Source organism: Dreissena polymorpha, chromosome 14 (genome assembly GCF_020536995.1).
Source record: "Dreissena polymorpha isolate Duluth1 chromosome 14, UMN_Dpol_1.0, whole genome shotgun sequence".
Lineage (NCBI taxonomy): Eukaryota > Metazoa > Mollusca > Bivalvia > Myida > Dreissenidae > Dreissena > Dreissena polymorpha.
In genome coordinates, this window is record NC_068368.1 from 8,716,250 (window position 1) to 8,732,593 (window position 16,344).

Sequence of the window (16,344 nt, forward strand, 5' to 3'; positions counted from 1 at the left end):
AAACGAATCGAGGGTTTTCATTAGAAAAAAATACTAAAAAACGGTCACATCTATGATTGTATACTAACACAAACTGAAACATCGACCCTTGATTTGAACTTATTAAGACCCATATACGATTTACACACTTAATATATAACCCACTGAACCTTGCGGTATCAGAGAAAATAATTTTAGTTATTTACCGTATACGTATGTATACATCATGTGAGCGTGGTCCGTTTAGGCTACATGGGCATAATTTCACCAAACTTTGTACACGACATCTATTTGGTGTACCATATACAATATAAAAGCTCTGTGGCTTTTTTCAGATAATATTTTCTAAGTTATCTACTGTTTAAGTCCATAGGTGTCATGAGACGCCTAGGGCGTGGCCAATTTTGAGATTTATGGGCGCTACATTTGTTCACAAGTTTACTTGCAGTAGGCAAATTTTCCACCCTCTCAAAAATGAAACCTTGAGGCATCCCTACAAGAATATAACAACAAACTACCAGGGCTTAAATGCGCACCATGTACTATAGGCATTAAACCATGAGAAATTCCTTCCTAATATGCGTAGTTACCATCTAAACATATTGCTTGTTCTACTATGAGTTAAATATGAAGTTCCCATCATTTTCACATATTTAAACCTATGTTTGCATAACTGAACTGTTCTATCTGAAAACTAGATCATTCGGAACGTCATTTCTTAGGTGAACAATATGAACTCTTTCGAACCCAATTGCTTTCGTTTACAAACGATGTACTTCATATTAGTCATCTTTGTAAGCATGTTAAGGTAAATGTTTGCGAAGTAAGATATGTTTCAAAAGTTTATGTAACATTTTTAGTTCTCGACTGCAGCATGGTTTTGTAATGTTCGTTTGAAACAATAATGTCGTTGCACCTTGCATTTGAAAATGAAATTTAAAATGTTTGCGATCAAGCTTATTTTTTCGGTCAAGGGCACTTAATAAATACAAAAAACTGTTGTATTTTTCCCTTCTGATAATTGTTTACTTCTTTAAAACAAACCTTATGGCTAAAAACTGGTATTTTTCTGGTTTTCCGCGAAGTGATAACGAATCTTGTGTGCTCATATTTTCTTTCTTCTATTTGTGGCTCATTATTTACTACGATAAATACATATATAGTCCATGCACGTATGAATATATACAAAATAATTATTGTTTTATCGATATTTATGTAAATCAGATTAAGATGTGCAATTTATGTTTTAGTGAAAAGGGGAGTAGATAAAGGTTTCACAACTACGAATGTGGGAGAATCATTAATGGTTCGAAAACGTGTTTCATAAACTTTGAAATGTCGTATTACAGTTCCAATATCTTAAAGTGATTATGGGCATCTATCAGTTGATAGGTGTCTATCGCAACCGTTGTTTATTTTTGGTGTTTTCACTTCATATACACTTATATTTGTTAATGCAGCATCAACAAATCAAAACAATATCACGAAAAGAGAAAAAAAATGCATTTGAATATCAACCGTACTTTCGTTTTGACAACTGACGACAGAAATAATTCGATTTACGATGTGAATCTAAATTTGGTTTTAGTACAGATTCATCCATACGACACAACGACACTGTTTTGTTTTACAGATCATTTCGGCTTAGAGGACTCACCAGTAATGTAAAATATAGAATATAATATATATTTTTTATAAACAACTGGAAGCAAGATGAGTTGCAGATAATTGGTCAGTAACCATATTTTAACTAACTCTTTTGACCTGTTATTTCTTTTAAGCTGAATTCAACAGTGAAAAATGCCTATAATATCACTTTAAAATCTCCAGACTATTTTTTCTCATACATCATGTTTTTGCAAGTTCAACCGTCACTTTATTGTACGGCCTAAAAATTAGTAGTTAAAAGTTTAAAAAAAAGATTGTAGATTATTACTAGACATTCAAGTCGTGAATTCCAAACGGGAATATTCATTGTATATTTCTCATCGGTTGTATAGTTCTGTACGATATACCTTTCTATAAGATCGTATCAGTAGTGTATTCCTTCTAAGCATACTAGTTGAACATTCCAACTAGGCAACAACTCGTACATTCCCTCTAGGCATGCCAGTTGTACATTCCTACTTGGCCCGACAGTCGCAGACATTGCAATGAACAGTCCACTTTAACTTACAAAATGTAACTGTTATTTTCTTGTAAATCCACTTTAATTTCATAATTTACCAACATTATCGTACTTAAATGTGTGTCTTTTCGAGCTATAAAAACATACATATATAACTGAAAAGTTTTTATCTAAAATTTACAGAACACGAGCTACAGGGTTAATAATATCTATTTAAACACATTCAATTATTTTTCTTTATGTTTCTAATGTTACTTACTTGATATACTCGAGCCAGACTTGAAATCGTTGCTTTATTCTCATGCATTTTACGATAATTAATTATCAAATACATTTCATTAAGTGTTTTAGTGGGAAAATGCTTTTAATTAGTTTCTTCATCGTTGATGCTCAATTATATATTTTATTAAATTATTGTTTGTAGTGTTGTGCTGTTTGACATGCTGATCTTAACGATGACAATAAGTTTATTCACTTACTCATCAAAACAAATACACGTAGATGTATTAAACAAGAACTCCGCGAGTTGTAGGTGTCGCTTGACGCCCGAGAACTATTAGCGATTATGCCATACACCTTGCACGCTAACAACTTTTAGAATCATGCTCTAAACAACAATAGAGTATTAACATTAACAAATGGCAATAACGCAAATAAGTTGCAGAGTAATGAGTCTTGTGCATAGCCTTTCCCTCATCAACGTATGCACCCACGAAGTTATGTTGATAAATTCAAAAGTCTAAGAGTTCAAACAAAATTAAGTATTTAAATTAACAAAGGGGCAATAACTCTACAATATAAGCAACGGATCTTGTGTTCATTCGCCCAAGGGATGTTAATAGCTTTAATAATCTTGCAAAGTATATTCCAGGAAATAGAAAGGGTATGCCGACATTGATATAACGACGCAGTATACAACGTATAACAGCTAGTGACACTTAATAAAGCAGTCCAAAAACAGAGAGTTAAATGATTAAACGTTCTAATTTCTAACGACCTGCAGTGACATTGATCGGGTTGTCGTTCACCTTCATTATCCATTTCTCCGACTATTCAACGCACAGGATGAACTAAAAAATGTATCATATTTAAAGACACTGTTCTATGAATGTAAATACATGTAGTAGTATCAAAAAGTTTAATGAATCGGATAGCAATTCACTGCACTGGATACTGACATGAAATGGTTTATACGTTTTATATAATATCAAAACGTTAAATGAATCGGATAACAATATAATGCAGTAGATATTGATATGAGATGGTATATGCACGTACTATAGTATTACAAATTTAAATGAATCGCATAATAATTTAATAAATCAGATAAAACATGAAAATGGTGTAAAAATGTACCACATTATCAAAGAGTTAAATGAACTTTATAACATTTATATACACTAGATACAAACATGATAATATTTATACTTTACTGGAAAATTCAAACGTTATACAAGTTGGATAATATCCGAATGCACTAGATACGTACACTAAATGTTTAATACATGTAAAAGAGTTTTACGCATTTAATGAAAGGGATAGAATTTGAATGTACTAGATACAAATATGATATTTTAATAGGTGTCTTAAGAGTATAGAAAAGTTATTCGGATTGGATAACTTTCTAATGCACTATATACATAATAGGTATAGTTATATTTTCGATTGTCCAAAATTTAAAAGATTTGGCGGATACCTTTGTAATGTAGAAGATACGTAAATGATATATTCACAAAAATAGTGTACTCGAAAAGAAGCTATCCAAACTTTTAATATTTTTGATAATTTTTAAACGCGAACACTTTTTTAAGTTCCAATTGGTAATTATTCAGCTGGTAATTTGTACTCGTACACGTGTACACGATTTGAATTCGAATATCCAACCACTAGCCTATTCCTGTTGTTCATCTATCGCTATTGCCGAACAGTTTCCGCATATTGTAATCAGAGTTCTCTCTACGAAACCGCCATTTATCTGGCGAAATTAATACACTCCATGATTACTCGCAATGTACATATTCCCTTGCGAATCTCATTTAACATCTCTGTTGTCCTTAATTTCCGGTTGGTATTTATTGCATTGGAAGTACATGTATTCCCAAACAAACGGACATACTGCATGAACTGTACTTTTTTGACATTCGCCATCTTTTATGTTTACTAGGTAAACTGTTTTGTTACAGGCTACTGCAATTTTTCGGGTAATTTTGCACGCCCGAATTCTGTTTATTTTCTCAGAAATATTTCATCCATTGCTTGCCCACCTGTTTTCGTCAAAAGCATAGCACACATGACCTGAAGAAATGTCAAGCAACTGGATTCCTTTCGTATGAACAACTAACAAATGATGACCTAGCATAGTGACGCTTTCAAGATACCCTTTGCAATCAATAACATTTTTCTCGCGAAATTCATCAATACATTCTAAGAATGTTATTTTACATGGCCACCTACCAAAACAAAAAGCAACCGTAAACACTCCGTTTTTGTTTTCTTCCACGACACACATATCGTTGGCAGTGGAGCTTAAGTTTAAGTATTTTAACAAAATCAGTTTCAATGAATATACATTAATTATCTGTTTCTGTAGAAGAAGTATTCTACCGTTCGTTAATACATCTAAAGCAATAACAGGAGGCACCTCTTCATTTTGTTTACAATCACAAAGCAATAACTTTATACGGTCATACACTATTATCATTTCACATAGAGACTTTTTTCATGTATTTGCATTTGAATCAATCTGTTGTTCTACTTGTGTTGCTACAGACCGTGTTTTTGGAGCTGTGAATATCAATGAGCCTTCATCTAATGCTTTCTCGCCGCACAATTCGGAGGCTTGTTCGTACGCATTTGCTAACACCGCATCGCATTTGTCCATCGTGTTTACAATATTTTCAGTGCTTACAGCTTGTACACATTTTATTTTCACAGTTGAATTCTTCTTAATTAAGTCATCTTCTTCCAATTCTTTCATCAACTTTGACGCCAAGAAATGAAGGACAACGTTATATTTCATCGAACAAAACTTTGACGCTAAATCAAAAAGGTTCTCATAACGTAAAGCTTTCTTTTCGATATTTGACAATATTCGCTCAGAATGTCTAACAGACTCCGTCACATGCGATGTTAAACTTTCGCGTTTTTCATTCAACTTAATTTGTATGTTTTATACATTCTTTTTGAAGTCTCAACAAAAATATTTATATAGTGAGCTACTTCTTTGCTATTGGTACGGGCAACCTCTGATAGTTTCATCGTTTCAGTTAATTGCACTTCACATTTTTTTTAGCTTAATGATAAGTTCGCCAAGATTTTCTGTCGCAAATCTCTGTTCCAGTAGCGCCGAAAGGTCTAAACAATCTTCACACGATCTGAGTTGGTTTTTCAGACAATGCAGGCAAATTAAAACATTATGAATTTTACAATACTGGTCAAGTTCTACGTCATGGTGTATGGGACAATGCGACAATTTCTTCATTTCGTTGAATAATGTTACGTCTTGTGGCAGTTCAGCCTCCCCGAGTAGTTTATGCTCACGTGATGTTTTGTGTCTTCGATTTTCTCGTCCACACGCCGTGCACAAATATTCCAGGCAGTCCACACAGAAATGTTTTGGATCAACTGTCACTTCCTCGAACAAGCAAGGACCACATTTCAGCGCTTGCGCCATGATTCACTTCCCCTGAAGATATACATTTATTTTGTATTTACTATTTTTTATAATACATACATGTATTTATTATGTAAAGCTATACTGTTTTTATACAGTGGCAGTGCTCGTGATCTGACTGGGCGAAATGCAACCCCAAGCATTGTTTCATGAATGCGATCCACAAACAAAATTGCAGCGCAATACAATCATTCGAACCAGTCTTTGAACAGAAACAGGTATTTTCCTTGTTGCTGTTTAGCTTACCTGAGCATCAAGTGCGCACTGTGTGCAAATGTGGTCATTCTATATCCGGAATAAATCGTCATCTGTCGTGCGTCGTGTGCCATACGTCGTCAATTTTAAGCTTGTTACCACTATAGAGGCCACGTTTTTATCTATTAAATCTTTTTTTTATACAACTTCGGCAGTATGTTAATCATGGCAAGATCTAGGTTAAATTAAAATCTGGGTCACATGTGTCAAAAAGGTTACCAGATAAAATCTTTTAAAATCTTTGTACACACAGCTGAAGACACATGAATTACTCAATATTGATGAAATGTAGTCCAAATAAATTATTATCTTGACTATATATAAGCAATGTTCGAATATTGGTCACGTGTGTTCCAAAACTCGGTCACCGAGTAAAATCTTAGAGAAATATTATTTCAACTCTATAAGCCACATTAAGGATTCACTTGTACTCAACTGTAGTCTCTGTCATAGTGATTCTTTTGCCAATACATGTTTATAGGCCTGTGGTCACGGCTCTCTTGTTGTTGTTTTTACTCTTCTGGCCCCAAGCAATCTCACGTTAAGTCGCCTTGCATGTCCTTGAATGTGTTGGAAGCTATTATCGTAAGCATGGTCATCATTTTCGAATAATTTGAATTTATGTGTAAGTGTAAACTCAGCAACATAATCTCAATATATGTGAGCTGAATGATAAAGTATATGCACACATATTCTAAAAGTACTAGCAAGTGACCTAGATCTAGTTTTAAAAGTCGATAACTCAAAACTGCATCAACTGATACTTTTTGTCCTAGAAGTTTGGGTCAAGACCCAATTATGCTAACTGTGACCAGACACAAGAACTGCCTTTAAAAAAGACAAACAGCGTTGAACTTACTATTGAGATGTCAGATTTGCCGTAAAATAAAGCATACAGCTAAATGGTCAGTTACATGACTCGGACTCCCAGAGTATTCGGTCGTCACTATTAAAACATCTCATACCCTAGATTCTTCCAATATCTAAAAAGAACTTTATTGACCTAAAATAGTTTTGCAATAATTTCAGAAAGTATTTTCTGCATTCTGAATAAATGAGCATACACAACCTCATTTTACCATACGAGACCTGAGTCAATGCAAAAAAGTATTCGTGCTGCAGATGAATAAAAGTATGGATAACACTTTGCGGTATTTAAATACATCTTTCATCAATTTCAATTTATGTTATGGAAAAAATATTAAACAATATAGATCGGACAGAATCTACTGGAGAATTTGATAAAATATGCAATGATACTTAATTCGCAATACATTGGAAATGCGATTCAACTATAAATTTGCGTGCAATGGAATTGTTTAAATATATTGATTAGAATTTATTTACTTTTATCGAAAAGAAAGCCGGGACCCGAGCTAAACAGGCAATATTACGTTTTGATTGACAAGGGCCAAAAGAATTAGAGATGAATAATATTTACAGAGCGCTTCAGTAGTTTTTAAACAATACTTGACACACACGCAATCATCAATTGGTTATAGTGTTCAGTATTATATTCAGGTAAAGTATCATTGTCGAAAATTTAGTCATAACTTTGTTTTAAATTATAAAATCAATTTAAATCCACAAAGGTATGTTATTGTTGGATATCAAACAAGTGTTGTAAGTTTAAATTCTCTTGAAATCAGAAAATGTCACATTTTTACTTGGTTCTCTAGAAATCAGAAAATTTCACACGTTTATTTGGCATTTATATCTCCAACTCAATAATTATCTCAACTAATCTCGGTAACTTGTAATCTTAGTAAGCTACGCCGAAACAAATCACACATTTATCCACGTCTTCTCGTCTACTTAACATCTAATGAATGATGTACTCACGTTGCATAAACCATCGACATCGAATTCGCAATTTGCCTGACCATTCATGAATCAGTATGATCGCTTTTCAGGTAAGAGTTATTAGCAAATACAATATAGTCAAGGCCATTAAGCACACGGTTGAGAAGTCTGGTCATAGCTGCAATAAATGTAGGGCACAATAACTTAAGTATATATATTTCAACGCAGATTGCCTCCTCATATATGTGAATAAGAGAGAACCTACCTGTCTTCACTTTTCAAGTGACAGCTTCTTTTATGCCGGGGGTCTTTTAAATACGTAAGATAAAGCCGACCTGTTCTGATATCCAGTTATATGTTTATTTTTAGAAAATGCATCCTTTAGTATTACAACTAACTAAAAACAGTAGTTAAATCTGAAATAACACCAAAAGGTAAAGTTATAGCCAAACGAAATGGTAATACAAAAACAATTTAACAAAAATCTAAAGTGTCCTAGTAAGTCTTTGATTTATATTTTCCTTATGTTTATCGATTCATAATACGCCTTTGTCTACCAGCTATTTACTACCATAGTAGTTTCCCTTGTATTATGGGTCATTGGGTTGTTTAATCAAAGCGCTGACGTCTCCCAGGTTGTTTCGTAATGTGTAACGCTGAAAACAGCCCACTCTTTTATATAATATCTATACAGTTTTTAATAAAACAAAAAAAAATCAATTCGAAGGGTTAAATGAATCTTCATTGAATCTTTTAACCAAAAACATGCCAGTATTTGTAAAGGTAATAACAACATATTAACTGAGTATTAAATCATTCGTAAGTACACGTAAAATTTATTTTTAAGATCATTCTTCAAAATCATAGCAACTGGCAAAATTATATATTTTATATAATTATATATATATTAAGGGAAACTGTTCGCTAAATACAAAGGCAGTGAACGACACGAGCAGATACATTTTGATCAGTACCATACATTGCTTAGCAAGCCATGGCCGAGTAAAGACAATACCTACGCCAGGAAGGTGTCATCGAGCGATAGGAACCTCCGGTCATCTGCACATAATTGACAGCGATGGAGGCGCTCAATAGAGAACGAGATATAATTATGTATCTAATCAAAATGTGCATAACTGTCCTTTGTGTTTATTAAACCATAACTTACTTTAATAAACTAAGGTATAAGTACACAAAATATAGTAATATTAATCAATAAATAATGTAAATACAACAACACAATTATATACATATAGCGTACGTCTTGGTAATCTCAGATGCCGGACCAAAACGGAAGCACTAATAAATATGTTGTATTTGTGCAGAAAGCTTCCTAGCAATATCTTAATTAAGCATATGATAATTGCACAACCTAAGTTGTCTCCTGCTTGTTTATATTACTTTTTATGAGAATGTGATAACTTTTTTGTTTGTTTTTTAAATAGAACACATAACTACAAAACCTACAATTTACATGTTTAGAATATGTGCATCTGTTGCTGTTAGCTTGATTTTTTCCGCTTTTGAGACTGTTATATTATCATTTGTAATTTTATAAAATAAAATAAAGTATTTAGTATACTGTGAATGCGAGACACGTTATCAGAAGAAATAAGGTAAAATATAAAGCAAACATTTACTCTGCAATAATAACTAGCAACCCTCAACACTGGGTTTCTCATAGTTCATTATTTACATAATTTAAATATTTGATTAAGAATACTGCTTTCTTATCAACTTAGAAGTACAAAAACCTGTATATGCTTTTACTATAATCTTTGTGCATCTCTTTCCTTGACATCTACACTGTCTCTGATTATATTTATCTGTATAACTCATAACTCATTACCCATACCCCTACTCGTATTAAATAAAATAAATTCCACGTTTAAATCAAGTAAATTAAGTATAAAACAACAATACTGTGTTAAAGGTTATAATTTGCCAATGTAGCTGTACATACTTATTTATACTTGACATTATGCATTTTACACGTGCATTGTTATAATTCCACACATATGAACACTGTTTTTATGCCATCGATGTATATTTAGCGTGCGGTGCTAATAATATAGATCACCGAAATTATGTTCTAAATATGCAGATATATGCAATCTGTAAATTAGACTTGCTCTATAATGCCACATCACTTATGTTGTGATTAAACTTCTTTTGAACTCATTTTTACCAAATACAACTTTCCTACTGAGAGTTTAACGCTCATAAGTTTGATAGTTTAAACACATCCGGTGGTTAGTCTAGTTCATCCTTTTTTCGGAACTAGATTAACTGACGGCCGGATACAGACTAAATAAAATATGAGATTTACATTCCAAATGTAGATAACTCCTATCAATTCTTTCTTTATTTAATAAACGCGTGAGTATCCGTCAGTCGATCTAAGCATATTTCGTTTTCGTATATTTGGATCGACAAAGAGACGGATGTGAAAAATTACCTGTGTACATCTGTTATTTTACAGCTTTACCATACATTTCGTTTTTTTTTATAGAACATATGTCTCTTGATATTAACAATATTTTGTAATTACAATAGCCATATTTATGTAGTTATTATTGTAATCAATGCTTAATAATTATAACAACATACACACACACAAAACACACAAACATATACACGTACGCATGCCCAAAACTCACACGCTCGCGCGCACGCAAAGTAAAACCAGCACACATACACACACACACACACATTCAAGCATGCGCACACATATGCACGCACGCGCACACACACGTGCGGATACACACACGCTCACACACACACACACACGCAAGTACACACGCACACACGCATGCGCGCACACACGCATACACAAACTTGCGCTTACACACACAAACCCGCACCAGCACAACACACGCACACAACAAGCGCGCACACACCCACATACTCCCCCCCACACACGGTAATGTGTAACTAGTTAAATGTTGATGTCGATAGCAATACATTAGTTGATCGACTCTTTTTAAATACTGAATATTAATCTACCTCATATGTCAACCAGGATACGTACACTTATAATGCTAAATATATAAGGTAGAAAACGACTTTCACTATACAGTGATTTTTTTCAAAGAGTCATCCTGCATTTTTACGATGTTGACAAAACCGTATTTAGTCATCATCCCTAAACATAATATTTGTATTTTGTTTGTACATATAACGTTTTTTGTGCTGTTTCCTTTAATATATGCATGTTTGTTTAGAAGAAAAATCTTCTCTCAGATGATAATGTTTAGCAAAACACAAGGTGTTTTTTTATGAAATAGCTGTTTTCGTAACTTGGATTGTGAAGCGTTGTGTACAGTGTACTTATCTGACCTTTATTTCTATTTCACTAAACTATCTTTTGAAGAAGTGACAAAAACACTATCTTTATAACTTAATGCCACCTATTTTTGTCAATGAATGATATAAATACTGCGTCGTTGAAATGCCGCGGTCTATATGGGAGCAAAAACGAATGGATTAAAAAAAAAGAAAAGAACTAGCATATTCATTGTTTGCTATAATATTATTATTACTATTATTATTATTATAAGCTACCATATAATATAAGGTGTTACACATATATACTTTTTGTATCTCAGATCACTAATTCAATTAGTTTGTGTATTTCCAGTGTACGGAAATGCGCTTTTTATGTCTCTATTGGAGACCAGTCGTTTATTATTGTTATAGTCTCACATTTGTGATTTTTTTTTTACTTCTTCTTTTTTATGGAATATTCATCCTTTTGTATCCCTAACTTTTTTTTCTATTTTTGTTTGTTTGTATAAACATCTTACTTCTTATAAAAGAAACCAACTGGACACGTTTTCAAATGGAAACTAACTGGACAAGCACACACACATTATCATTTACATCCCCTCCAATTTTTTTGAATGATCAAACTATGTACTTTAAATGTAAAAGGGCTAAACAACAAAGATAAACGCATAAAAATATTCAAATGGTTAGACGAAAACAAATATAATGTATGCTTATTACAAGAAAGTCACTTGACACAAACTTTAGCACAAACCTTAAAAGATGAATGGGACGGGGATATATACCTCAGTGGACAATATACTAATAAACAAGGCATTGCCTTTCTGATAAAAAGTAACATAGGGATTACAGTTGATAACCTTAACGAAATAATAATTGGCAGACTAGCAAGTATAGAAATCAAAATACATGAAACACAACTAACATTAATCAACGTTTACGGTCCTAACATAGATGACTCCACATTTTACGAAACATTACAATCCATTATAATTAATAACCAAGATAAAAATATTATAATCGGTGGTGATTTCAATACTGTCCTGAACCCATTATTAGATAAAAAGAATGGAAACCTTTATACTCATCCTAAAAACAGAAATATTTTAAATAACATAATTGAAAACTACAATATGATAGATATCTGGCGTACAGTATACCCAAACGAAAGCAAATTCACCTGGCACTCAAACACAAAACCAACAATATTTTGTAGACTAGACTATTTTTTAATATCTGAATCTCTTTGCAACATTATTGACACATGTAACATAAAACCAGGATTTATGACTGATCACTCTCTAGTTGAACTTAAACTGCATAATATACAACCTGAAAGAGGCCCAGGATACTTTAAAATTAACAACAGCATCTTATTGGATACACAATATCAAACACAAATAAAACAGGAAATATTAAATACAGTTCAAAATAATAAAGATGCAAACCCAAACACCTTATGGGAAGTAATTAAAGGAAATATACGTAACACAACAATTAGATACACATCATTTAAACAAAAAGAAACACACAAACTTGAAACTGAAACCATCAAAACGATTGAAACACTTGAAAAACAATTGCACCAAACAAACACAAATGATACCACCGACATTGAAAATGAAATAACATTAAAAAAACAAATATTAGATGGAATCTATCATACACGTCTCAATGGAATAATACTAAGAGCGCGTGCACAGCATGTTGAACACAATGAAAAAAATACAAAATACTTTGCAAACATTGAAAAACGTAGAAGTGAACAAAAAACTGTACACAAATTAGTAGTCAATGGCAAAGATATAACAAACATGACTCAAATACTAGAAGAACAACGTTTATTTTTCGAAACTCTCTATAAACGAAAAAATGTTGAAAATAACACCCTTTTTAAAAATACACATCACGCTTTAAACGAAGAGGAAAAACAACTGTGCGACGGATTGCTTAATGAATATGAATGTGGATTAGCCCTAAAAGATATGCAAAATAACAAAAGCCCAGGATCTGATGGCATCACAATCGAATTTTATAAAATATTCTGGAATGATATAAAAACACATCTAATTAATTCACTAAACTATTCATTTAACAACGAAAACTTAACTACGCTACAAGAACAAAGTTTTATATCACTTATTCCAAAACCTGGAAAAAACTTAGAATCCTTATCAAACTGGCGCCCGATTAGTTTACTAAACAATGATTATAAAATTGCAACTAAAAGTATAGCAAACAGAATAAAAAAAATATTACCAGCAATCATTTCAAGATCTCAATCTGGTTTCATAAAAGGACGTTACATTGGTGAAAACGTTCGTCTTATCCAAGAATGCATAAACTATTTCAACAATTCAAATAATCCTGGTCTAATATTCTTTGCAGACTTCGAAAAGGCATTCGATTCGCTTGATCATTCATTTATGTTCTCTTGCTTAGAAAATATGAACTTTGGTGAAAGTCTCATTCAATGGGTCAAACTATTCTATACCGATATTAACAGTTTAATCATTAACAATGGCTTCTTTTCAAACAGTTTTAACATCGAACGAGGGGTTCGACAAGGATGTCCACTCTCATCATCGCTGTTTATTATCTGCATCGAGTATCTATCACATCACATCCAATCAAATAAACACATAAAAGGCATATCACTAGAACCTGACGAAGAAATCAAACAGTCCCTATTTGCTGACGATGCAACTTATTTTTTAAACGACAATTACGATTCTTTCCATAACCTAATAGAATCGCTAACCCTTTACGGAATGACATCGGGTCTGAAACTAAACAAAAGTAAATGTACTGTGCTACGAGTAGGTAAATTAAAACAAAATAATGTCCAATATAAAAAAGAAATGAAATTTAATTGGACATCCGATGAAGCCACAACATTAGGAATTACTTTCACAAATAATGAAAAAGATACAGTTCTTAAAAACATACTACCTAAATTACAGAATTTTAAAAACTGCTTAAAATCATGGCATCACCGTAAACTTACACTTATCGGAAAAAACACAGTATTGAAAACGTTTGCACTTCCTAAATTAATTTATGTATTAACAGTCCTCCCAAATCCACCAAATGATAGTATTAACGATATAAAATCAGCAATATTTATTTTCATATGGGACGGTAAGCCTGATACAATAAAACGAACTCAGTTAATTCAATCTGTAGAAAATGGAGGTATCCAATTAACGAACATTGACTCATTCTTGAATGCAATCAAATGCAGCTGGGTTAAAAGATACCTAGATAATGCCAATACAAGTAAATGGAAATTATTCTATCAGAAAATTCTAAAAAAATATGGTGACTCCTTACTCTTTGAATGTAACATCAGCAATACTATCTTACATGAAATTGCAAACGAAAACATATTTCTGTCTGATGTTCTATCAGCATGGAGTGATGTCACTCAAAACCTAGAAACCCAAACAAGCAGTAAAACTATTCTATGGAACAATAAAGACATAACTTCAAACAATAAGACGTTTTTCTATAAAGATTGGTTTGAACGAAGCATTAAATATGTCGACCAATTATATGACTACAGAATTAAGGATTTCTACTCTTTTAATGATATATGCTACATATACGGAATACCTTCAAATAATTTTCTGAAGTACTACACATTAATCAAAAGCATACTCATACATATTAAATCTGAAATCAATACAAATAATACACCATGTACTCAAACAACATTCGTAGAAAATATACTTGGAAGAAAAAACTAAACAAATAAAATATTTTACACACTACAAATTAAAAACCCTACAGAAAACTCAAAAACCCAAAATAAATGGCAAGTCCTTTTCGGAGTACATGAACTTAATTGGAAACACATATTTACCATGCCATATAAAGCAACTATTGAAAGCACTCTGAGAAATTTTCAATATAAATACATCCATAGAATTATAGCTACAAATAAATATCTCTTTAAATGCAAATTATCTAACTCAAATCTGTGTGACTTCTGCAGTGAAAACATCGAAACTATAGAACACCTGTTTTGGGAGTGCAAACACATCCAGCCTATTTGGAATCAATTAACATCCTTTCTTGAACAACAGCAACTAAACGTTAAACTATCTTTCTTAAATGTAAGTTTCGGAATTTACTCATTGAAATCAAAAGATTTTAATAATATTGTGAATTTTATTCTTATAATGATGAAATTGTTCATCTTTCACATCAAGTTCAAAAAACAAGTACCAAATTTTAATTGTTTTATCCATAGTCTTAAACTTAAAGTCCAGATTGAGAAAGAAATAGCCCTCAGTAATGACACATTACAAAACTTTGAACAAAAATGGAATCGGATTAAATTCTCATGATGTTTGTCCACTTATATACATTTCACTCTAATGTAAGTTTATCTTTCTAAAATATTTTTGTATGTTTTTTTTTTCAATCTTATAAGATCATTTTGAATATACAACGAAACACACAAGTCCAGTATGCTTTCTTCCGACTTTATACAACTCATCATTTTTCATAACAATTCTTCTATTATTTTTTTTTTTCTTTTCTCTTTTAAAAAAATACATATTAGCATATCTTGTATAACATGTCTGAACTTTATTGCTTTGTACAATCACTATGTTGTATATATTCATGTATACATTGTATGTATTATATTGAATAAAAAAATAAAAAATAAAAAAATAAAAAAAAAAATTATATATTATTTTCAAGAAACATATTGTTGTTCTTTTAAGAATGCATGGGATATATTTTAAGAAATACAAAAGAATCGATGGTTTTCATTAGAAAACAATACTAAAAAACGGTCACATCTATGATAGTATACTAAAACAAACTGAAACATCGACCCGTGATTTAAACTTATTAAGACCCATTTACGATTTACACACATAATGTATAACACAATGACCCTTGCGGTCTCGGAGAATTTTTATTTAAGTTATTTACTGTATACGTATGTATAAATCATGTGAGCGTGGTCCGTTTAAACTGCATTGGCTTTATTTAAACAAACATTGTACACGACATCTATCTGGTGTACCATATAAAATATTTAAGCTCTGTGGCTTTTTTCTAGATAGTATTTTCTAAGTTATCTACTGTTTAAGTTCATAGATATCATGAGATGCCTAAGGCGTGGCCAGTTTTGAGACTTATGGACGCTACATTGGTTCTCAAGTTAACTTTCAGTATTTTCTACCCTCTCAAAAAGGAA

General features: G+C 32.1%; 1 protein-coding gene across 2 annotated transcripts in view; it reads right to left on the reverse strand.

The window, feature by feature from the left end:
- The window catches only part of LOC127857658 (uncharacterized), a 158,810-nt gene that overhangs the window by 10,878 nt on the left and 131,588 nt on the right, over positions 1 to 16,344 (reverse strand). The gene's annotated exons all lie outside the window — the stretch shown is intronic.